This window comes from Drosophila obscura, unplaced genomic scaffold (assembly GCF_018151105.1).
Source record: "Drosophila obscura isolate BZ-5 IFL unplaced genomic scaffold, ASM1815110v1 contig_138, whole genome shotgun sequence".
NCBI lineage: Eukaryota > Metazoa > Arthropoda > Insecta > Diptera > Drosophilidae > Drosophila > Drosophila obscura.
In genome coordinates this window covers 123044-148149 of record NW_024542722.1, presented here as the reverse complement: position 1 = coordinate 148149, position 25106 = coordinate 123044, and the positions used below count along the sequence as shown (strand labels likewise).

Sequence of the window (25106 nt, the reverse complement as noted above, 5' to 3'; positions counted from 1 at the left end):
GCGCTGCTGACGCTATTGATTCTCTTTCTCGCTCGCACACTCTGCCGCGTTCAGTGCGCGAGCAACCCCTAGCGGAGGAGATGTAGATTATAAATGGTACATCTATAATCTACATTTTAGACGTAAAATATACATTGTAGATGTAGATAACAGATTTAGCAATGTAATGTAAAATGTAAAATTTTTTTTTAATTTTAAAATTCTACAAAATTATGCTCAAAAATGTATATACTGACTGATTACGGGTATAAGTATTGTCGCGTCCCCAGAAGCGACTCACACGTTCCTTCTCCTTGTTTCTATGTTTTTCTCATTTTCACCCATCGAAGCAATTCGTCTCTTTTGCGAACAGCAATATCAAAAAAGCAAGCCTTTCGTGACAAGCAAGCCGGTCGTGTTTCTGCATCGCTCTCGCCTTTTTCGCCTAATCAAAAAAAGAAACTTATAAACTGTAATTAATTCAATTTGGTTTTAAGTATCGGAGGTGCACACATATTCATATTTTATAAAGCTTGTGTATACTCAGTGTTTTAAATTGATTTATTACTTTTAATTTTTCTGTGGCTGCCGAACAAACATACATACATACATACATCTAACAGTGGATCGTTGCATTGCATTGTTTTTGTTTAGACAATTGTTATTGCTATTCGATCGGTTGCTTTGCTTTGCTTTGACTCATCGACTCATTGCTCTTTGGCACTCACCGTTCTCGCGATAATCCGTTGCACTGCCTACTCACTCTCTGGATTTCACGCGAGCTGCACTCTGGCTCTCACTCTTACCATACGACGCCTGCATTCTTCGTTTATGGTCTAATATCTCGGCGCCTCTGCTTTGCTTTATTGGAGTTCGTCGTTAGCTTTCGTCACTTCGCTGCGCCGTCTGCCCTGTATATATGTACATACATAGGGACATACATAACTGCTGATCATCGTGCTCTTTCTGCTGCTGCTGCTGCTGCCTGGTCTCTCATCTAGCTTGTCCTCTCAGTGCGTCTTTTTTCTCGCTGTGCACAGTGACCCAACAGCTGTTGAACATGGCTCTTATCTGCAGTGCAAAGAAATGCGAATTTGGTGGCACCATTAATGGTGATTCCTACCTCAATTTCCAAATTATTTATTTGAAATTAAAATCAGTTGGGAGCGGCGCAAGATCAAGCAACGAAGACGGATTGCCAATACGCACAGGCATCCCATGCGTAAAAACAGGTAAATTCGAGATTAGTCCCACAGACTTTTAACGATAGCCGGGCATCACGCAAGAGGATATACTCGTTTGATCGTAACTTCGACTGACTGAAACGAATGAAATTGAGAATTGAGAAATTTAGCCATCCTATCCACGACTGGACATCAGTGGGTCTTGAAGTGAATAATTTGACCGATGAGTCTCGTACTCTCGTGGTAATTTGCCACAATCCCGACGATTGAGAAAAATACCGCGTGATTCCACGTTCTCGCCAACAATTACTACTGCGACTTCATTGATAGCACTACCCTACACTATTTTTCTATCAAAAAACGTTGGTTTAGTTCGAAGCGGATTTACAATGTTCAATTTTGTCGAGTAGTGTTATTAAAGACAAATACGTGCAGAGTTCTCTGTACAAAGCAAACAAACATTTAGTCACACTTTCGATAAAATTTTTGGAAAGTACCGTTAAAATCTAAGCAAAATCAGTATGGCATTATAAAGTTAGATATTGTTTCAAAATTTTGCACTGATCGTATTGTCCTCCATTAAAAAAAAAACGAACAAAAGTGCAAAAATGTAGCGTTTACTTTAAACAGCTTAAGCTGTCCTCCGCAAACTTTTTTTAATAAGGTGTTTTCCCAAGCTCCACGGGAATATAAACTTACGATCTCATTTTTGTCTGGACTACAAGGTCCTACTCTACAACTCGATTTCAATCTCAATTTTAACTCAATCTAGACTGTCTCCCAGCCAAAGGTAACGCGAACAGCAGTAACATTGGCATCGTAAAGCGAGCCGCTCGGTACGTTCGAAAGGAGGAACATTAACAGAGATCTAAGCATCTAAGCACAATCCAAACATGAGATAGCACCACAAAAAGCGAACTAACCCATAATGCTGTCTTTGTCGTAACGTTTTCCAGCCTAGCCAATCACCATTAGAGCCATGTAGGAGGATTCCAGTACATATTAATGTATTGCTTTCATCTCAGCACCTTTTACCAAACTGGCCAGTGCACTCACTTAATGATTCCTTAGACTCAATAGCCTGACTTTAAATATCATTGAGAATATTAGAATATTGTTAATATTGGATCAGAACATTATAAAACGTAAAAAAGACTTAAAAACAGCATTCACAGAGGGGTGGGGGAAAATTACTCTATAGATCACAGTAATATTGGTCGAATCGATACAAAAACGAGAAGGAACGTGTGAGTCGCTTCTGGGGACGCGAATCTACTTATACCCGTTATACCCGTTATACTCAGTCAGTATATACATTTTTGAGCATATGATTTTTTAGAATTTAAGAATAAAAAAAAATGTACACTTACATTTGTACCACATTTGAGTGTACCACTTTTAAGTTTTTCTGGTTGTCTGGTTCATTTAAGCTGTAAGCCACTGTAGTTTCTTCATAGATAGGTAAAAAAAAGGTAAAAGTAAACATACATATGTTTGTACCATAGAAAATATAGATCTAGCAGGGTATTTCTTCCAGATGTAAAAACAAATACATGTACATCGTACAGACATCTAGAAAACGAGATTTATTTTTCCCCTTAAAAATTATCGTAAATCTGTTGGGCAGCGAATGTGTTAAAATTGGTACACATGGTGGGTTGCAGCATGGAAATAACGTCCATATATTTATATATATATGTATGTGTCCTCGTAACAATGTAAACCACCCTTTTATTCAAAGAAAGAGCATGCTCCAAGTAGACGAGAAAATCAGAATGTGTCACAGAATAAGTTGACAGTTGTATAGTTTTTTATTTTAGTATGAAATAAAATAAAGCACAAAAATATCACATGTGCATTTTAAAAGTTTAATTATAACTGAATCCGTACAAAAACAAATTAAAAACACGGGAAAAAAATTGTAATTTGGCACCCCTATTTCCATGTTAATACCAATTTACATACATATGTATGTTAATGTGTGTGAAAATAAATTACTGCTGCTTAAAAGTCCACGCAATCACTGGTCAACTATTTTTATTTTTTTCCAACAATTAATATACTGTTATTTAGACCACTTATCAAAAAGACATAAATAAAAAATGAGAGCCTGAGGTATTAATCATATGTACATATGTATCTTACTAAAAAATTTACCCGTATTTATGTATATATGTATAAAGTTAATGTGATGATAAAATATTTTGGAAAACCAAAAAATGTGAAAAAGGAAATAAAGTAAATTCAACTAAAAAATTAATAATATATGAACATATGTATGTACATATTTTCAGATATATGTAAGAGTACGATTTATTTGTATAACTTGTTAAAGAACACATATTTAATTAAATTTTCGGATTAAGAAGTGATTTTCGTCTTCCTAAAATAAATGTACATGCATATGTACACTTTACAATTGCGTACTCCTCTGTTTGGTCAATGGTGTTTGTGCAGTGTTTAACGCGAATATCACCTAGAATACTTCAACTTGGTTGCATATGTACACATATGTACGCATACGATCTACATGCATATAAATACATTAAAAGTAAGTATGCGCATTTATTTGATATACATTTACTATGGTTTTAAGATAAATGTATTCATAATGTACAAAAAGAAGACATTTTTATAGTAATGCATACATGCATATATATTACTTTTCGGGTATACTAAATGTATAAATAAGTATCACGAAATTTGTGGCAAAATCATAATGTAAATGGGCAGTTTTTATACCCATATTAAAAAAGAGTTAAGCATAGTACCGCACCGCGGAAATGCCCCGTAAAACTTCATATAAAAAAACTGCCAGGATTTTTTCTTTTTCGTTTTCCTGGAGTGTGTATCCAGCAACACGAGCGGAATCCACAGATTTATATCGATAGTTGCCTATCGGGATCAGTCCTCGTGGACTGAGAGAAGCAGCTGACACCCAGCTCAGGAATACATGTTCAACAATTATTCCTGAAGTGAATGGTGCAAGATGTAGGCAAAAACTGTCCGCAAAACGAAAAAGAGAGATGCAAATTATTCTTTTTTGTTTTGCAACAATACACCAACACAATCACTTCATCATCAGAGTGCATTTTTTTCCTTTTTTAATTTTAGCAGAACTTAACAGTTGGCACTGTTTACAAAACACAGCTGATTCATCAACCCTGTTTAAGCTATGTTCCACACCCTCACGGAATAACAAGCAAATTCATGGCAGGAATTTTCCGTGGTGCTGGAGACAGGCCTTTAAGGGGTATATTGTATTTGTGGTAAAAGTGGATGTGTGCAACGCAGAGAAGGAAACGTTTCCTAACCCATAAAGTACATATATTCTTGATCGGATCATAAATAGATCTACCTGATTGCCAAATTTGTATCGGATCGTATTATTATTATAGCCAGAATGAAGAAGATGTTCAGTGTCTAACCAAACCCCTTCCAGTGCTGCCGCCGCTACTTATGCTTTTTCTCGCTCGAACACTCTACTTCGTTCAATGTGCGTGCGCCCCCAACCGGAGGACATGTAGAATCTACATATGAAGAAGACCACTCTCACCTCCCTCCACCCATGGGGGACGTACCCAGTGAGGAGGCATCCTTCGAAAATTTTCTTCAGCCATGGTAGTAGCTGCCGGCATGCTACTTGTAGCATGGCTGGTCGGATATCAATCGGTCCCGGTGACTTCTAGGGACTGAATGATTTAATGGCCCAGATAATCTCGTCGGGCAGGATTTGAGAAACGCCATCTGTAGAGCATTAGTAACGTTCTGCGTAGCTTCCTCTAGTGCTCCCGTTTGAAGTATGTCCCCTTCCGGTGGGTCGGGCAGCAGATTTGTGGACAGAATGTACTCGAACAGCGACTCTCTTTTAGAATTTGTTCCCGTACTTCCCCAGAGGGAGTGATGGGTATTCGCGTCTCAGCCTAAGACAATGTCGAGGCCCTCACTCCGCGCTTGGTATATCAGGGCCCTGACATCCTCCGAGGGTGGGTCTCCAGTCTCCAGTCTCCAGTCTGTGCCTTGATCAGAACGAATTTGTCCTCATCCGCCTTGATCTGGGGAGTAACACCTTCATGATCGTTCTCCCGGGAATCTGATCCGTGGGGACCACGCAGAGTGCCGCTCCTGGCCAAAGTTCACCAAAACCTTGGACTGGGGCTTTGAGAAACTCAACAGTTTCTGCATTGCAACAGGCCACTGCCTTTGGCTCCATTATGACACTTGATATCCTTGAACTCGCAAACAAACGGTTTATCTGCGCGCACAATGGCATCCTTCATGGCGGTCAAGATCTCCGATTCTTCCTTCAGCCAACTGGCGTCCGATATCTTCGCCTCTGGGTGACTTCTGTCGATGATGGCTACCTGCAGCTCGGCCGGCGATCCAAGGCTTGCCACAATGTCTTCTGCTTTCGCCTTCTTCGGCTTGGAAGCTTTTGTGGAGTCGTCCGTCCCCTGCCGCTGGAACCTTGGCTCTCGACCAGTCGGTTCCACCGGTGCCCTCTTCATCGGAGGTGTGGTCCTCCCCCTCTGCTTCCCGGACACCTTTTTCCCCTTTCTCCCTCGCGTGTTCGCAGACGATGCCGTTGAGGGTTGGTCCACCTTCGCCTTCGTGCCAGCTGATGCTGACGCTGAAGTCGATGGTTTGGGGTCCCCAGTCGCCGCGTCTGCCCTTGAGAGGGCTTGGTCTCTGCTGGTAGGAGCGACTCCGCTAAACCGCTCGTACCTTCGCTCCTTTTGCTCGTGCTTCTTTTTGAGGCTCCTTTCCCTCGCGGTCAGCATATCGGTGGGTCGTTGGCTAATACCACGAAGGTATTTTGCCGATGCCCTTTATAACGACAGCCGCTTGCGTAGGGTCTCAGCCTGCGTCTTCTCGTCCGTCACGGGTAGTGGACCCGAGTCGACCTGGATGTTGGGAGCCGTGAATTGTGGCTCCGCCTCCTGCGGTTCCTCGTTATATCCGAGTCGAGAGAAAGCCGTAGCCAACTCTGCCTCCGACACTGAGGGACAAGTAAAGACGAAGCTTCCATCTGTGGTTCCCGGTTCCAGATCTCCTATCGTCCCTTTCTGTCTGTGGATCTTTCTGTTGCTTGTGGCATTAAACGATTTGGTAGCCAAGCACTCCACTGCCATATCGGGTTTCCTGCAGTTACAGGATATCGACGCCGGGGGACCTGCGCTCGCACCCCCAATCAACGCCGGTAATGGGTCTCCGACTCCCTGCACCTTAACTGTTAAATCGTTAACTGACATTTCCCCCATAACGGATGCGTCTTATCCCTACCGCCACAGTGAACTACTTTTGTCTTCGGCGCTCCCCCATGACCTGCCCGGCTTGGGTGGCCCTTCTGGCAGCATACGCTACCGCCGGTATAGGGTTCCTTACGCTTACTAGGCCCCTAATCGCGGCAAGATGGTAGTTCTCTATTCTCTATGTTTTCTGAGAAGCGGTTTGGGACATTTTGGGAGAAAGATGTACCCGAAAACAACGAGGCGTTTTTTAAGGAATTTTTTCTATAGCCATAGCATTGTATACTTTGGGCTCTTTTTCTCAGTACAGAATAGTCGGAAGGCTGTCAGCCAAAAGCGAGTGCAATATCCTGCATGAGTTTTGCAGAGCATTCATAAAAGAATTCCCAGAGTCCACAAACCGAGTTTTTGTGCCTGAGACAATTCTGACATATCAGATTTTCTGTTCTTGTTTTTACCATTTTCATGTCTGTCATTGTTTACATTTTCGTAGTGACTTGCACTTTTTTGTTGTTAATTTGAAATATTTAAGGTTGCATTTGAAAATGATAGAAACAATTCCGTGCGAATAAGGAACATCCCAGATGGATGGTGGAATAACTGTGAAATTTTCGAAACGGCAAAACCTTACGGACCATCCCCGAAATGGATGGTGGATGGTCGCCAGTGTGAAAAGGCTCTTACTAAAGCAAATCAGGCACAGAGAGTGCTTTTTTACTTTCTGGTACCCTTGTACCAGTGATAATTCTTTCTACTTTGGACACCCTTTTAATCCATGAGTCCCACGACAAACGTTGCCATTGCTGCTGTCCATTGATGCAGCTAAACTTGCCTTCTTAACCTTACTTCTACCACTGGGTCTGGCTACATTGACTCGTCGAATCTCCTTATTTGCTAAATTGGTTTCTCTGTTTATCAAAAACTGCGATAACAATGACCATGACGGTCCATCGTCACTTCATCAAGCTTTGTACGAATTAAATTAAAAATTATTGCACCCAGAATCTCCTTGTCTTCGCTTAACGACTTGAGCGCTATTGGGAGTTCACATTGTCTACCATTGTCAACCCTTCTGAATCTGGATGCTTCAGACGCTTCACATTAATTAGCTCGTTTATATATGATTGCACAATAATTGACTTATTTTCATAACGATCTTTCAATAATCATATTGCCTTGCGATAGTTGGGACCTGATAATTCCAAACACTCAATCGTACTCAAAGGCGCAGCTCCCAACGATGATATCAAATTAATCAATATTGACAAATCATCCAGTTCCGAATCGGAGTCTATTAGCGTAATTAAAGCATTGTACCAGCTAGTCCATTCGTCCTCGCTGTCGTGCTTAATTTTATCTTGAATATTAAAGAACTGATTAAAGTTTGTCCCAATTAGACTTAACCTGGCTTCTAGCTGCCCAGCTGCCATGCAGTCTCTATTTTCCTCGACATAACTTTTATTTCGGCTAAAGAAATTCACTAACACAGCACAAGATGCGGGGCTTCCGCGTCTTTATTCTTTTTTGGTGGCATTATAGCACCTTCCATTCAACACTTGCTGCCCTTGTAAATTTACAAAAATGGGACCTTAAGCTGAAACCCCAGCTGCGCCACTTTCGTTGTATGAACTGGCACATCTGTATACAGTATGGTTAGTGCTTCTTCTATCCACAGTAGACCTGCAAAAACATCGAGAGACTATCGATAGTATCGATGGCAAAATCACTGATTCGCCTATCGAGGTTTTTGTTTCCGATAGTTCGATACTGGTAAAAGTGAGAAACGCAAGGCTTTAGATGCAAAGCATGCCGACATTCAAAATTTTTACCAAAGAACGAATGGATTTTTTATATATAAGCCACATAATGCATTTTTAAAGCAAAAATATGAAATATTGCTGATATTTTTTTTATATAACCGTACTCGAAGAGTTAATGGGCCCATTACCGGTATATCAGATTTGTGGTAAAAGTAGATGTGTGCATCGCAAAGAAGGAAACGTTCTCCGACCCCATAAAGTATATATATTCTTGATCAGCATCAATAGCCGAGTCGATATAGCCATATCTGTCTGTCCGTCCGCCTAGATCTCAGAGACTATAACAGCTAAAGCAACCAAATTTTGTTAACATACTCATGTGATATCACACTCTGAGATATATTTGTGTGGCCTAACCGAAGCCTAATTAATTTTGTTTGGTCGAGCCTGCTAAGCATTTGTTGGCAGGAACCTAAATAATCGCCAATGTGTGACTGATTCGAATTTATATTTTGGTATCATTGACTACAGAGTATAAGCTTCTGTTTCTGTCTTGTCGTGAACTCTGCTTTTAGGTATTTATTTATGTCTGTCGAACATATGTTTGGTGTAAAAATAAGAGCATTTTTTTTTGTTGATTTTGCTGTTTCATCGGCTTACTCATTTCCTGTTTTTCCTGCATGGCCAGGAATCCACATTATTTTTATTTTAGGAGCTAAGTGGGTTATTAGTGATTGTGTTTTTTATGGAATCTTTTGCTGCTAGGAGTCAGAACAAATGACAAATTTGGCTCGTTTGTTTTTTAAGTGTTCGATCGCTTCTAGGATTGCTATAGTTTCGGCAGAAAGTACTGATGAGTAGGGGGGGCAGAATGCCATATTTTATTATGTGCGTTTCTGTTGTGATGGCGTATGATATAGTGTATTTTGTTTTTGACCCGTCTGTGTATGTTTTTAATTTGTCTTTTTTGCCTTTGTACAGTTTTCGATATGTTTTTGGAAGTGTGATTTGTTTCTTATGAGTACGTAGCGTTTTGTCGACAAGTTTGGGGAGGTCCCAGGGAGTTTTGTATTTAATTAGCTTTTGTGGTTTGTAGGGCAAATTAAGCCCCTTGCATATTGCTATTGTGCGATCTATGATGGGTGGAGTTTTCTTTTCCAGTTTGCATTGTTTAATAAATTTGTGTAATGGTGTGTTTTTTTAATTAATAAGGTGTTTTCAGAGTTTTGCTGTTTGTAAATCTCGTTTTAGTTCAAAGGGGGTAATGTTAGCCTCGTAAAGCAAGTTACTATTGGGGGTGAAGCGGTAGGCTCCAAGAGCTAGACGTATTGCAGTGTTAAATGGAGTTTTTAATTTGTTTAGTATGCTTTTGGGTGAGTATCCGTAAAGCCTAGTACTCAGATCGAAAAACTGTTTGCCAGCAAACGAATGTCATATATTCTTCGAGCAGCCAGTGTGTGACCAGAGGTGTGCACTGCATTCTGAACGGTTACTCTGCTCAGACAGCTGCTTGGTTTTGTTTAAAGTTAATAAAATTCACTTCTTCGGCTAGGGCCGCTAATCCCCAGCCATATCCTGGGCTCCCCAATATTTTATTGGCAAGGTAATGTGTCTGACTATCAGCAGCAGCAAATGGCGACGCATCCCGTGTCGGACACCGATAAAAATAAATGTTTTGAAAACAATGTATGTTTTATATTTATGAAAATTAATAAAAATAATAAATTTTAATATCCATATAATTGTCATTCATATAATACTGCATTAGCTAGATTCTATTTTTCTTCATTATTAAAATATTTCATTTGGTTTTTTTTGTTCTCTTATTGCAATGTTTGCTTCGTGTTTGCTGGCAAATTATATCAAATTGATATATTTTTCGAGGTGGGTCGAAACAAAAAAAAAACAAGTTTCGGATACTTTTCCAGTATATACCGACCTTTTTGTTTTTTGATCTGAGTACAGCCTTCCGTACAGAGCCTAGAAAACAGTTTTAGCCGTAAAACATTTCTTATCGGTTTCATACGAATATCAACCCTGATTCTGTTCGCGAGGTGTTTTTTTCGATCTGAGTACTAGGCTTAAAGGAATAAACCGTATTCTATTTTGGTTATGACGGTTGCTTTCTCAACGTTGAGTAATGTGTTTGTGTCGCAATTGAATTTCAGGCTAAACATTTTATTATGTTTAGTTTTTGGTGAAGTGATGGTATAAGTGTGTTTATGTGTGTATTCGATTTGTATTTGTTGTTTATGGTTACTCCTAAAATTTTCTATGTGGTAACAGTAGGAATTTCGATGTTATTGCAGCTTATGGTGCAAGAGCAATTGTGCTTGTTGCAGATATGAAGATGGTATTTTGGTAGTGATACGGAGGAGGCCCCTGTTGTCTATGTCTATGTTGTTTAGTAGGTTTTCTAGATTGTTATTTTTGTTTTTATTTCTGTTGAAGCTAATTTTCAGGAAGAAGTCGTCGGCATAAGCGTTAAACTTGATTTCTTTATGTAAAGTTATTATGTCTGATAGCTTATTGTAAGAAATGAGGAATAGAATGACAGATATAGGTGACCCCTGGGGGATTCCGTTGGGTAAAGGAAGAGAATTTGATGTGTGCGGACCGACGCGGACGAATATTTTCCAATTGAGCATAAATTTCTTAGCGTAATCTATTATTTTAGGACCTGTTTTCCATTGCTGGAGCTGGTCGATTATGGTATGCACGTCAAGTCGATCAAAAGCTCTCGAAAAGTTAAGAGTGATGAGTGAAGTGTGTCGGTGAGATTTCGCTGTAAGATAGTCTACGTATAGTAGACTGTCCGAAGTCGATTTGCCTTTTTTAAAGCCGAATTGGTAAATATGTTTAAATTTTGTTTAGATTGAATATTAATTGCTAGAGCTTGTAGATCCTTTGGGAGGCTGATGTTAGTGTACTGTATTGACTTATGTACTAAAAGTGCAGCGCCGCCAAATCTGTTGGTGGCAATATGTAGCTGATTGGGACTGGTATGTTGTTGGTGTATTGTATATGTGTTTCTTGGAGTGAAAGAAGTTGGTTATAGTTATATACCTTTGACATTCCATTGTAGTATTGTAAGAGATACTTAAATTAAAATTCGGATTAAAAGGATTCTCTGTCGCTATTGCTAGTGCGTTTGTTTTTGTTTGAGGGCTTGGCTTATTTTTAGGTCTTCAGTGCGTTGCGATCCATATGTTTGTAACGAACCATGGCTCTAGCCATATCTCGTTACAAACAGCTCGGGAACAACAGTCAAACTGATAGCCGCAGAGACACCGAACCCTGGCTCTGGCCACGTCTCTCCTCACAAATAGCGGTGCGTCAGCACCCCGGAAATAAAATCGTCTTAAGCACACAATTAATTAAGAACTCTCGATCAACAACACCCCACCTCTTGGGACATTGCGCAATCGACTTACCACTCAACTTCCGCAATGCAGAGTTAGCAAAAACTCATTTTTTTTAAACCAAATACCCCAATTCCCAACTGCACCTTCCGGGATGCAGCATCAGCAAAACCACCCTGACCCACTAAAAATTGTCAACGAAGCACCAAGCTTCGACCTAGTTACCACACCCTACAATTATTATTATCCAATAACCTTAAGTCAGCCAGAATTAATTATTTCCGGGTCTCAGGTGCGATCGCCAGCTGCATAAAAGGGCCAAGATCGGCCGAAAGAGGCAGGCAGTCCATCAGCCCGAATACAAGACACAGGCAGTCCATCAGCCCAAACACAAGACACTGCACAAGGCAGTCCCTCAGTCACACACCCAAGACACTGCACTAGGCAGTCCATCAGCCCGAACACGAGACACTGACTAAGCAGTCCACCGGCTCACAGGCCAAGTAACAAGATCCGCGAGTCGATGGATTACTCGCGGATCTTGTTACTTGGCCAAACCCACAAAGAATTAAGTCATAAAAATAATAAACACCAGCAAAACCACAAACCACGATTTTCTTGAAGTATTTTTGTCAGCAACACAACGCTCCGCCTGTCACCTACCTGTCTTTCGGTCTTTTGATGCAGAATGTTGTTGTTGAGGGATGGGTCTTGTGTTTGTTGGTTTTTGTGTGTTTGGTGTTTGAAGGGTTGTAATTGTGTTCTGAGGTGTGGCGTTTGTAAGTGTTTTAGAGTAGGACATTTTTTTTTGGTAACCGTGGCGATTGAAATAAATTCCCATAGAAGTTTTATGGTCAACTTTTTCTGTTGTTTTTATGGCTATCAGTTCTTGTTGCTTGAGAAATGTGAGACATTTTCGGTCAAGAGGGCTGTGTTTTGAGTCAGCTTCTGGGTTGTTTTTGCAGTTTAGGCAGTTTTTGTCGTTTTTGCATGATTCTTCTTCATTAGTGTGTTTAACTTCAGAGAAATATAGAACATATTTCTGTACTCTCGCAGACAGGAGCTGGGTGTCCAAAGTGGAAGCATTTTCTACACCGAAGTGGCAGAGGAATGTATGGGCGCACGCGTACCGATTCGTAGCCAATTTTTGAATTTTTCGGGTAATTTTTGAGTTGCAAAAGTTATTGTAATAAGTCCAGTTTCGATCAGTGTGGTGTGGTTATCTTCGGTGTTGGTTGCTTGTTTTTTCATTATTTTGTTAACTTCAGTTACATTTTGTGTTTTTAGTTCATTAAGGATTATTTCTTCTCCAATATATCGCAAATCGTTGGAATAAATTAGTCCTTTTGAGAAGTTAAGTGTTCTATGTTCGGTTGATGTTACTTCCATTTCTGCAATTCGGGTTAGTTTTAGTAATTTCGTAGCTTGTAGATTAGTTTTAGTTTTCACCAAAAGGGTGCCGTCGCTGGTCCTTCCAAGCTTGTTGCTGAGGAGTTCCCGATCTTCCTGAAATTTTGGACATTCGATGAAATAATGTTCCGCGTCTTCGGTTACCCCTGTGCAGAGCACACAGAAGGGGTCATCCTCGTGCTTAAATCTATGCAGGTAGGATTTAAAGCATCCATGTTCTGTCACCAATTGGGTGAGGTGATACTCCACTTGTCCATGGCTACGGCTCAGACAACTCTGTAGGTCCGGTATTAGCCTATGTGTCCAACGCCCTTTGCTGCTGGAGTCCCAGGCGCTTTGCCATTGCCGTCTTGTGCGCTGCCTTGCGTCACCTCTGGTATCCTGGTCACTAGTCCGTAGGTCACGTTCTTTCCTTATTCCTGCGGCTTCTGTTGCCAACAGGTGAATAGGGATCATTCCTGCTACCACTAGTGCGGCGTCTTGCGATACCGTTCTGAATGCACACCATACTCTCAAGGCGTACACTCTCTGGACTGCGCTGCATTCTCGGGCATACGTTTTCTGTTTTAATGCATCGGCCCATACTGGGGCCGCATAAATTAGCGTCGAACTGACCACGCTCGCTAGGAGCTTCAGCCTCGGCTGTTTCGGCCCTCGCGTGTTTGCCACTGCGAGATAGGGCAACTGCCGTCTTGCCAGCTTTGCTGCATACTCCATGTGGTGCTTAAAACTGAGCCTATGCTCAATCATGACACCCAGGTACTTCAGGCTTGGACTGGAGCTAATAGTGACCACCGCCTCTTTCTAACGTTGCTGTCTAATGGTGGATAATGCTAGGCTCGCTCTACGGCGTCATTGCACATTCTTTCTGCCTCTTCTTTATATTTTGCCACTGCGACTATTGCTACGTCGTCGGCAAAACCTATCATCGTGGCACCCATTGGCATATTCATCTTTAGGATTCCATCATAAATGATGTTCCACTGCAGCGGTCCGAGTACCGATCCTTGGGGAATGGATTATGGATTATGCGCTCGAGAATCTTACTCACTGTGTCTAGCATGCAGGGTGGTCTGTAGGATGATGGCTCGTCGGTTGGCTTGTTTCCTTTGGGTATAAGGACAAGCCGTTGTCGCTTCCATGGTCTGGGGAATATTCCTTCGGACATGCACGCGTTGGAGAGTCCCACATATATTTGTGGATTTGTCTCCATCGCAGTGCGGAGTACGGAATTTGGGGCCCACCAGTACTGGTGCTTTGTCGTCCTGGGTCCGAGTTAGAGCTTCGAGGATTTCTGCTTCTGTAGTGGGTTCTATTTCAAGTGGAGGAATTCCTTCCATCACCATCTGGGCTGATGGTTCGTTGGCACTCCCGCCTGGCACTGGCTATATTTGCAGTCCACCAGTATGTTGGGATACGATTGCCAGCGCTCGGCCTTTTCCTTAGCATGGAGGCGTCAGCTAAAATTTCTCGCTGGCATACTTCGCCAAACTACGTTGAAATCCAAGAAATTAACCCACTTCCACCCAGTGGTCGAAAAATCGATCTATGACTTGTAAGGCAACACCTGTAGCATGAGTACCATTATCCATCCCATAGAACCCTTATTGATACCCCAATACCCCGATATGACTTTTTTGCGATAGTCTTATGCGACAGGTCTTATGTGATAGTCTTATGCGATAAGTCTTATGGATATGATCAATAGGAGGAGGCGATAACAGCGAGACGATGGAATTCACGAATTCAAGAGGACGTGCAAATAACAATAAAGAAAAGATAGATATTAAAAGAACAAAAACTTGTGTCACAACTTCAGAAGTGGGATACGCAATCCAAAGCCACTTAAAAACGCCTACGTTTATTCATCTTTTAAGTAAAACCATAATTTATCACGTTGCCATGAAGAAGTAGCAGCTGGCAGACTGGCTGGACATGCAGAATATTGCGCACTCGAGCAATGCAACTTTGCGGCAGCTGCAGAAACTCGTTTACGAGAATGGCTATGTTCCTGTTCATCCAACCAGCCCTGTTGTTCCGACCAAATCTGACGCTTATGGCGACTCCGACATTCCGGTCGACCTTAACCTCAACTTGAAAAGCGGCTCCGACACGCTGGCGCGAACAATTGACGAGGCGCGCACACAAAACGACGCATACCAAAACACGCGTGAAGAAGAGGAGATGATCGACGCCGCCATTAGTTTTATAAAAAAAGTCTTTGCTCACAATTTCTCCGTTCTCGAACCCGAGAGACCAAGATGCTAGATTGTGCATCAACAAATTAGAGCGTGCTTGTTCCACTGTTGATGATGGAGACGCCTAAAAGCTACGATGTGCACGCTTATTAATGGCACCAAATTCAGAGGAAGATACTTTCATGCGGCTCGACATTTCAGAAAATTACGACCAATTTAAAAAATTGTTTTTGAAAATATTGATAAGGCATGTTCGCCAACCGAATTAGTGATCCAACTTCAGAAAACATTATATATTCCGGCAAAAACTTCCTTTATGGGATACATTCTGCAAATGCAAGAGTTGGCGTTGCGTGCAAGAGTAGGTGAGATTGAAGCAGTCCACTTCATCATCGATGGTTTCCGTGACTCTTCGCCAGCCATTGCCATGTTGTACGGAGCGAAAACTTTTAACGAACTTAAGGAATTGTCTCACCGTTATGCTGCCTTACGAGCAAAAAACAAACCAAAATGGAACTCATCGACTGTCTCTTCAGCTTCAACTTCAACAAAATCTTCAATAACCTCCCATGGTGAGATGCGATGCTAAAAGTGTTAGTTGTTTGGACACTACGCTTCAGACTGTAAGGCTCCCAAACGTGAGAAGGGGTCCTGCTTCCGTTGCGGCTCTCTTGGATACACTATAAAGACGTGTCTGGAGAAACCACAAATGTACACCAAATCAGCAATGGAACCAAAAACTCTCCGAGGGGATGAGGACAGCGACGAATACCCATTTGTTCCGATATTTGACCAGGTAGGAGTATATTTTTACACTGATCCAATACGCAAAACTTATAAAAATATTCTTTCCGCTATGTTCGACACGGGCAGCGCCGTTAATATTTTGAAAGCTTCAACATTACCGTTCAAAAACATTAAAAAAAATTCTCTTTTTACCATCGAAGCTGCGTAGTGTCATCGGTTCTCTTCTTTTTACTTACGGGAAAATTTACTTACACATAACCTATCATGACATTGAGATTATGATTTTGTTTTATATTATGCCAGAAGAATACATGTCAGAAGACTTGCTGTTGGGTCGACCTTTCTTGAAGAAATATATGTTAAAATTGTCATTTTATAAACATTACAAACATGAAGATAATAAAATTGAAAATTTGATTTTCAAATTTAGTGATCGGAAAATCAGTGTGCCTAATGTGAATGTTGCAGCCGACATAGATTTAGATCTACATACATTGGCCTACCGATTCTGCTAATACCGCTAACAGTGATGAACCTCTAAGGAACTTAAGACATCAATTGACATTTCAGAAATATTAGACCATAGATTGGACAAAAATGAGAATGATGAAACAAATTCAGATAGCATTGAACAAAATCTTCCGACTAGCAGTGAACTTCCTATAAATGATTCGGTATACGATATAGTTGAGCAAACCTACGATATTCAGAACACTTACAATATAAATAAAATTGATATTGAAGATTATACTATTGATTAAACACTTAGTGAAAACATACGTAGTGAAATCCGAACATTAATTGAATTATATTACTTAGATTTGCCCACATAGCAGTCATTGAACATATGTATGAAATGAAGATAAAAATAATGTCGCAAGCCCCAATATATTCAACCCCAAGGAAGGTGTCATATCACGACAAAAGATTAGTGGACAAATTTATTGAAGAATTGCTATCTGAAGGCCATATTAGACCGAGTGATTCCCCATATACATCTGCAATTGTACTTGTTAAGAAAAAGTTACACTACTCGACACGAGTTTTCCTCAAGGAACAAAACCAACTTTTTCTTAAAGACTTAAGGCTTAGAAATGGTTTAATGATAATTTTTTTTTTCTATGGCAGAAGAGAATTTTTCAAGAATTTTTGAATTCTGGTATTTTTTAAGCTTTTTTCAGAGGTAGCGCTTCTCTTTCACATAACTCTAGTATATTACGTCTGGTTGTAAAGAACTTTGCTATTTTGCAAAGATAATTAAAGCATCCAGAAGCCTAAACGCTTTGTGATTTCAGCTTACCGTCTGGGAAATATAAAGCATAAAAATGCAAAAATTATGATTTTTGTGTGGTATTTTTTACGAAATTTTGACTTTAAAAACTCAGGAAAAGTCGAAAAAAATTATCTTGTGTGTTTTCTATTTTTTTGTGTATAGGTACATTAATTAGACGTCGTTTAAGCTTTAGGCTGTGCATATATGAATAAACAGACATTTCTCTTTCCAAATTTCATTTTTTACAGAGCCAAACATTCACTGAACTACTCAAAATGGGCAAAATTTCCGAAGACGTGTAAAAAAAACAACTGAATAATAACCGTAGTTCGGTGTCGCTTTTTTATTTACATATACCCAGATGTTAAGCATAGTGTATGTGATTATGTAAACCATTCCCTTCTGGCACAATAACTTGACCTTTTAGGGTTTCCGCCTAATCTTTTGAGATGGATTTCTAGCTATCTTCGTTCTGGGTCTCAAAGAGTCTTCTTCAAAAACTCCTTCTCTTCACCTGTTAAGGTTACTTCTGGAGTACCACAGGGCAGCCATCTAGGCCCCCTACTATTTACACTCTTTATTAATGATCTGCCTTCAGTATTAACAAACTTTCGAGTACTCATGTATGCGGATGATGTTAAACTCTGTGTCCAGTATAAGGACATTTCATTTCATTTTCGCTTGTAGTCCGATCTTTTAGTCATGGTGTTGTGCAAATATGTTACACCTAAATTCCTCGAAATGCAAATTAATGACATTTTATCGCTCCAGCCCTTTTTTGCCTCCTCATTAGAGGTGGAGAAACATCGATGTTCGTGGACATCAATATTTTTTCGATGTTTTCAAAATAAACATCGATGTTTTAAAAAATAGAATCAAAATTTTTTTTCTGTAAATTAAATTATTTTAATTGAAAAGATTTGGTTAATTTTATAACAAAATAAAATGCTTTATTCGTAAAAGCAAGAAAAAAAAACAAATTCAATGAGATCAAAATACAAATCTTATTCTATAAGTTTAACAGAAAAAGGTTTGGTTCTTATTGATACATGAGTTTAGCTACGACATCAACTTTAAGTCTGGTGCGACGGTCCGATATGATCTGTCCAGCCATGTTGAAAGACCTTTCGGACTCGCACGATGTTTCCACACATCCACCGACGTTGCCTACACCACAAGTTGAATACCTGAAAACATCTAAATACAGTTAATAATTCAATTTATATATGTATATATTTTTACACATACCTTCTGCGCTTCCCTTACTTTACTTACCTTGCAAAAACATCGATAGTCGCCACAAAACATCGATGTTTCCAAAAAATTTAAAAATATCGATGCATCGATGTTTCTCCACCTCTACTCCTCATAGCCTCAGCGGTGGTTCTCTTAAGAGAATTACCTTGGTTGATGTTATGTAACGATATTCCTAAAATTACCTAACGCATTATTCATATTGTTATAATCTGGCAACTCTATATAATAAATGGTCAGTCTATATCAGGGCTCGGCACGTCCCTTTTTGGCTCCTCAAATTCAACATTATTGGCTGCCGGTACACCGACAAAAAAAAAAGGAGCGTGCGCTTCGTATGGCTTCGGCAATGCGACTGTCAGCATTCATTTTTGAGCTTATGATTACCAGATTTAGAACAAAAAAAAAATCAGTTGCATTTTTTTGCTACATCCGTCATCCAATGTATATTACACCTAACGCAACTATTATAAATGTACCACTTAGACAAAAACATCTTCGCATGGGAATTGGGCAAAACAAATCGTTGGCCAAAATGTGGATGGCGAATAGCAATCAGCAGCGCTTGAGATTAGAGGGTACCAACAGTAAATTTCTTATGTCTTGAGACATTACAATTATAAACCATATTAGATTAGAACTGTAGATAAGGGGGATTGATCATGTCCAAAAAGTTTTCTTAAATTGTGCCGGCCAAATATTTTCTATTCTTTGAGTGGGCGGAAGGGAATGACAGCCTAGCTTTTAAAAAAAGCCTCTTTTACAATTCACACTAGCTTTAAACCAAATTTGGTTTCTCCCTTCACCGATGGGATAGTTTTTAAAAACCATATGTGTGATGTTCTAAGACTCTTTTGGAACTGAAAGCAATGCACTTTTAAAACTTTCGGGAACCTTTCCTTATCTCCACGAACCATCACACGTTTAGCACAAATATAAGATACCCCTATCTTTTTTGAGCTACGGGTACAATTAAATTTAGCCATAAAAAAAATCAATTTTTCTGTCGTGCGCGAGTCGTTGATAGTCAAGATACCAATAGATGACAGCGTAATCGCATCATTGCATCAAAACAGTAGACAGCAATTTGAAGTGTTTTGAAGAAGTTTTTGATGTGGTATCTCTTCACGACCATGTTACGGGGCAGGTTTTGTTTGAAACGCTAGTGTCAAACGTTTTTTCTGTAGTTGGTAAAAATAAACTGAGCTCAATATGCACGGATGGAGCAAAGGTAATGACGGGGAAACACAAAGGCCTTGTAGGTGTTTTTGCGAATAACTTAATATGTTGCCCGGCATTTCACTGCGTTATCCATCAGGAAGCACTATTTGCAAAAGAGCTGAAGATGGTTACCGTTATGAATACATCTATTAAGATCATTAATAAAATAAGAGGTGGTCACAACGCTCTAACGCACCGAAAGTTTAAAGAATTCGTTAAAGAACTAAATGCAGAGCATGGAGATTTGATAATGTACACGGAAGTGCGTTGGCTTAGTAGGGGCAAATGTTTAGAGCGCTTATTTAATTTGCGGAACGAGGTTCTCATCTTCTTAAGAAGTATGGACAAAAACACAGAGGATCTTGTTTTGGCTCTAGAAAACCCCGATTTTTCAGCGGACCTGGCTTTTCTTTGTGACATGACTGCCATTTTAAATGATCTCAATCTCTGCCTACAAGGAAAAAATAAAAAAATTTTTGAGTTAATGAGATCAATTCATCATTTTGACAGGAAACTCTCCATTCTGACCAGACAATTAGAAAATAAAATATTCGTTAATTTAGAAAAAACATCCATTATATTTACGGAATATGAAATTGATCGCTCTGAAAAAATAGAACAATTCACAGCTATTGTAAAGTCGCTGCATGACAACATGGGCAAAAGGTTTGAGGATTTAAAATTGATTAGAAATATGGTTGAGGTACACGATTATCCACTTATTTGTGAATTGCAAGATCTGGATGTTCCGATACGCCAAGAGCTCATAATATTACGGGATGATCTGGAAATTCCTTTAGAAAGTGGAGAAAAGTTTTGGGCGCGCATTGATGACAGAAAATATCCAAACCTGAAAGATGAAATGTACAAGTTGTATTCTATGTTCGGAACGACTTATAATTGCGAAGTGGCGTTTTCAAGCATGAACATAATATTAACAAAGCTACGTAATTCTACATCTGATCAGCATTTAGCCGACCTTTTGCGCATCAAAGAATACAATGGATGCATAGATTTGGACATTATCACAAAAACGTTTTTATAAGAAAACATTTCCCCATGTTTCCACTCGCGTCGTTCGATTCGGAGGAAGTTGCAATGGCTGCATGTTGGTAAAAGAGTATTAATTTTTATAATAATATTTTATTATTATTTTGTTATGGTTTTGTTATTATTTTATTATTATTTTTTATTCACGTTCTTTTTTTATAATTTTTACTCAATTTTTTGTATTATTTTGCTTTAAACTTTTGTTTTCCTTGAAAGTTTCAACACGAAAATAATTGCAGCATCAACCACAAATAGATTCGTGCAGTGTAAAGCAAGGAAACCGGTTTCGGCGTAGGCACTTCGTGTTTAGCTACGCACACAAGCGCACTTCACTGTACCGAGCCCTGGTCTATATCAAGCACTTAATTGGAATGTTCCTTTTTGGCTCCTCAAATTCAACATTATTGGCGACGAGACAAAAAAAAAACGAGAAGGAACGTGTGAGTCGCTTCTGGGGACGCGACTCTACTTATACCCGTACTCAGTCAGTATATACATTTTTGAGCTTATGATTATTTAGAATTTGAGAACAAAAAAAAAAATTTTTCATATTACATTTTTTTGCTACATCTGTTATCTCTACATCTACAATGTATATTTTACATCTAACATGTAGATTATACATGTACCATTTAGATTCTACATCATCTTCGCTAGGGGTTGCTCGCGCACTGAACGTGGCAGAGTGTGCGAGCGAGAAAGAGAATCAGTAGCGTCAGCAGCGCTGGAGAAGGAGAGGGAACCAACAGAAAATTTCTTCATTCTGGCTATAATTATGACCCGATCTAGTTCAGATTCGGCAATCTGGTAGATATGGGCATTCTCTACGATACTGCGTTTTTAGTTTTATCGTATCTTTAAAATTGTGCCTGCCACAGATTTTCGTTCTTTGAGTGGGCGGAAGGGGGCGGGGCGAAATTTTGAAATACACTTGTAGCAGTGTGATATCACATGAGTCTGGAAACCAAATTTGGTTTCTCTGGCTCTTATAGTCTCTAAGATCCAGGCGCTCATCGAGACGGACAGACGGACGGACGGACAGACGGACATGGCTATATCGACTCGGCTATTGATGCTGATCAAGAATATATATACTTTATGGGGTCGGAAACGTTTCCTTCTCTGCGTTGCACACATCCACTTTTACCACAAATCTAATATACCCCTTAACTCTTTTTTGAGTACGGGTATAATTAAATTTAGCCATAAAAAAAATCAATTTTTATGTAAAGTCGTGTCGCGTAGTCGTTGATAGTCAAGATGCCGACAGATGAAAGCGTGATCGCATCATTGCTCACTCAACAGCAGAAACTTACACAAGACATTTTGGAACAGCAACGAAAGTGGATGCAAAAAATTCTAGAACAATCTACATCTGGTGCTACCAATTCAAGCCAAGCGGGTGAATTGGCTATGTGTCCTGCATTTCACAAGTTCGACAAAGACAACCAGAATTGGGAGTCATATTTGGAAGAATTATCGCAGCACTTCAACGCATATTCGGTCAGTGCAGACCAAAAGCAAAAAGCCTGTTTTCTTTCGTTGTGTGGTGTAAATATATTCGAGCTACTAAAAAACCTCTTCGGGAGTAATAATTTAAACAACTACTCAAAGAGCTCACAGACAAGCTCACAACAAAACGTAATTTTGTGGCCACTCGCTACAAACCACAAGAGAGAGATGAAGTACGGACAAACACATAGAGAGTGGGTAGCCGACTTGCGCGGAATCGCTCGTGAATGCCAATTCGTGTGTAATGCAGCAGCTCTTCAAAAGTCCCAACCAACTCTTGAAGATGTCCTCATAGTTGCAGAAACGTATGAGACGACCACAAAAACCGTAGCGACACTCAAAGACAACATGGAGAAGCAAATTCCAGTCAACGCAATCCACACCTATACCAATAAAAAAAGTGATGCCAAAGCCTGCAAAAATGAACTAAAATCGTTTTCGGGTTGTGGCGTCTCTCACGCAAGAGAGAGCCGCAAGTGCGGTAGAAGGGACATATATCTGTCGTATGTATGTCAAAGCAAGACAAACGTAAATGGCAAGGCCAAAAAGAAAAAAAGAAAACAAGCAAACGAAAAAGACACCATTGAAGCAGTGCACAGCGTCACGGGCCTAGTAAAAAGTGAACTAAATAAAAAAAATATTTTATCTCGAAATTCGAAATACAGTGATTTCATTTCAAATGGAGCGACAGCCTCCGTGATCAACAAGAATACATACTCGTTGTTAAATAAGCCGCAATTGCACAAGTGCTCCCGAGTTTTACATGCGTTTGGACACACAACAATACCATTTCTAGGGGAGCTGCACACTGTGGCAAAGTGTGGTCAAAAAGAGAAAGAAGTGGTAATCATTGTAGCAAACATGCAAACGTCAACGAATCTTTTCGACATGGATTTATTTATTACATTCGGGTTCGATATGCAAGTAGCAAAATACGTGACATTTCTAATAAATATAACGAAGTGTTCGAGATTTTAAAGCCACTATATTTTTAAAATCTTCGGCAATACAAAAGTTTTATAAAAGCCGTAAAATTTCGTTCGCGCAAATGGACCAATTTAGAGCCGAAGCAAACAGATTAACACAGGCCGGAATTGGGAAGCCGATCAAGTTCAGCAATTGGCATCCCCCATTGTGATTGCACCTAAGCCAGGTGGAGCTATTCGGAATTGTGGTGATTTTAAGCAAGCAGTCAACGCACAAATCGATATAGAGCAGTATCCATTGCCTACAAAAGAAGCTCTTTTTCACATCATTTGTCACGGTAAGCAATTCAGCAAAATAGACGTAAAGGATGCATGTCTTCAAATGTCTACCTCGAGCAACTTCTAAAAGGGATAGAAGGTTGTGGGAACTATTTAGATGACGTCATCATCTCAGCTCAGACAAGCTAAGAACATCTGAACCGCATCAACCAAGTTCTCAACATTTTTCAGGAGAACGGCATCAAATGCAAGAAGGAAAAATGCTTATTTTTCAAAGATCAAATTGAATATTTGGGTCGCAGAATCAGCCAAAAGGGGATTCTTCCAGACCACTCTGGTATAGAGGCTGTAAAACTCTTGAAATGCCTTCTAGCTTACAACAATTAGAAGCTTTTATTGGTAAAGTAAATTAATATTGCAACTTTATTCCAAACTACTCTCAGCTGGCTTTGCCTCTGAACCAGCTTCGCAGAAAAAACGTTCAATACCGTTTTGGTCCGCAACAGCAGCAAGCTTTCACATCTTTGAAGTCTCACATCATTAAAAAAAAAAAAACAAATTCAATGAGATCAAAATACAAATCTTATTCTATAAGTTTAACAGAAAAAGGTTTGGTTCTTATTGATACATGAGTTTAGCTACGACATCAACTTTAAGTCTGGTGCGACGGTCCGATATGATCTGTCCAGCCATGTTGAAAGACCTTTCGGACTCGCACTATGTTTCCACACATCCACCGACGCCCACCACAAGGCCCTAAATACAGTTAATAATTCAATTTATATATGTATATATTTTTACACATACCTTCTGCGCTTCCCTTACTTTACTTACCTTGCAAAAACATCGATAGTCGCCACAAAACATCGATGTTTCCAAAAAATTTAAAAATATCGATGCATCGATGTTTCTCCACCTCTACTCCTCATAGCCTCAGCGGTGGTTCTCTTAAGAGAATTACCTTGGTTGATGTTATGTAACGATATTCCTAAAATTACCTAACGCATTATTCATATTGTTATAATCTGGCAACTCTATATAATAAATGGTCAGTCTATATAAAGCACTTAATTGGAATGTTCTTATTTGGCTCCTCAACTACAACATTATTGGCGACGAGGCAAAAAAAAAATTAAATTTAGCCATACAAAAAATCAATTTTTATGTAAAGTCGTGTCGCGTAGTCGTTGATAGTCAAGATGCCGACAGATGAAAGCGTGATCGCATCATTGCTCACTCAACAGCAGAAATTTACACAAGACATTTTGGAACAGCAACGAAAGTGGATGCAAGAAATTCTAGAAAAATCTACATCTGGTGCTACCAATTCAAGCCAAGCGGGTGAATTGGCTATGTGTCCTGCATTTCACAAGTTCGACAAAGACAACCAGAATTGGGAGTCATATTTGGAACAATTATCGCAGCACTTCAACGCATATTCGGTCAGTGCAGACCAAAAGCAAAAAGCCTGTTTTCTTTCGTTGTGTGGTGTAAATATATTCGAGCTACTAAAAAACCTCTTCGGGAGTAATAATTTAAACAACTACTCAAAGAGCTCACAGACAAGCTCACAGTGCATTTCACAATAAAACGTAATTTTGTGGCCGCTCGCTACAAACCACAAGAGAGAGATGAAGTACGGACAAACACATAGAGAGTGGGTAGCCGACTTGCGCGGAATCGCTCGTGAATGCCAATTCGT

At 39.8% G+C, this 25106-nt stretch overlaps 1 protein-coding gene and 1 long non-coding RNA gene across 5 annotated transcripts in view; one reads left to right on the top strand and one right to left on the bottom strand.

Moving 5' to 3' along the window:
- Positions 1-729: 729 nt before the first annotated feature.
- Positions 730-3322, bottom strand: LOC121405305. The gene is made up of 3 exons (XR_005968521.1): positions 2534-3322; positions 1103-1298; positions 730-1050 (listed from the first exon to the last, which is right to left on the bottom strand). It is a non-coding gene; the product is annotated as an uncharacterized LOC121405305 (long non-coding RNA).
- Positions 2841-25106, top strand: part of LOC111079773 (inactive dipeptidyl peptidase 10) — an 85200-nt gene continuing 62934 nt past the window's right edge. For 2 of the 4 annotated variants that reach the window (XM_022375058.2, XM_022375064.2), the window contains exons 1-2: positions 2844-3278; positions 3458-3714. The gene's annotated coding sequence lies outside the window, so the exon portion shown is untranslated. Of the gene's footprint in view, positions 3279-3457; positions 3715-25106 lie in introns of all 4 variants that reach the window. The other 2 variants (XM_041595937.1, XM_022375060.2) reach the window with 2 other exon arrangements.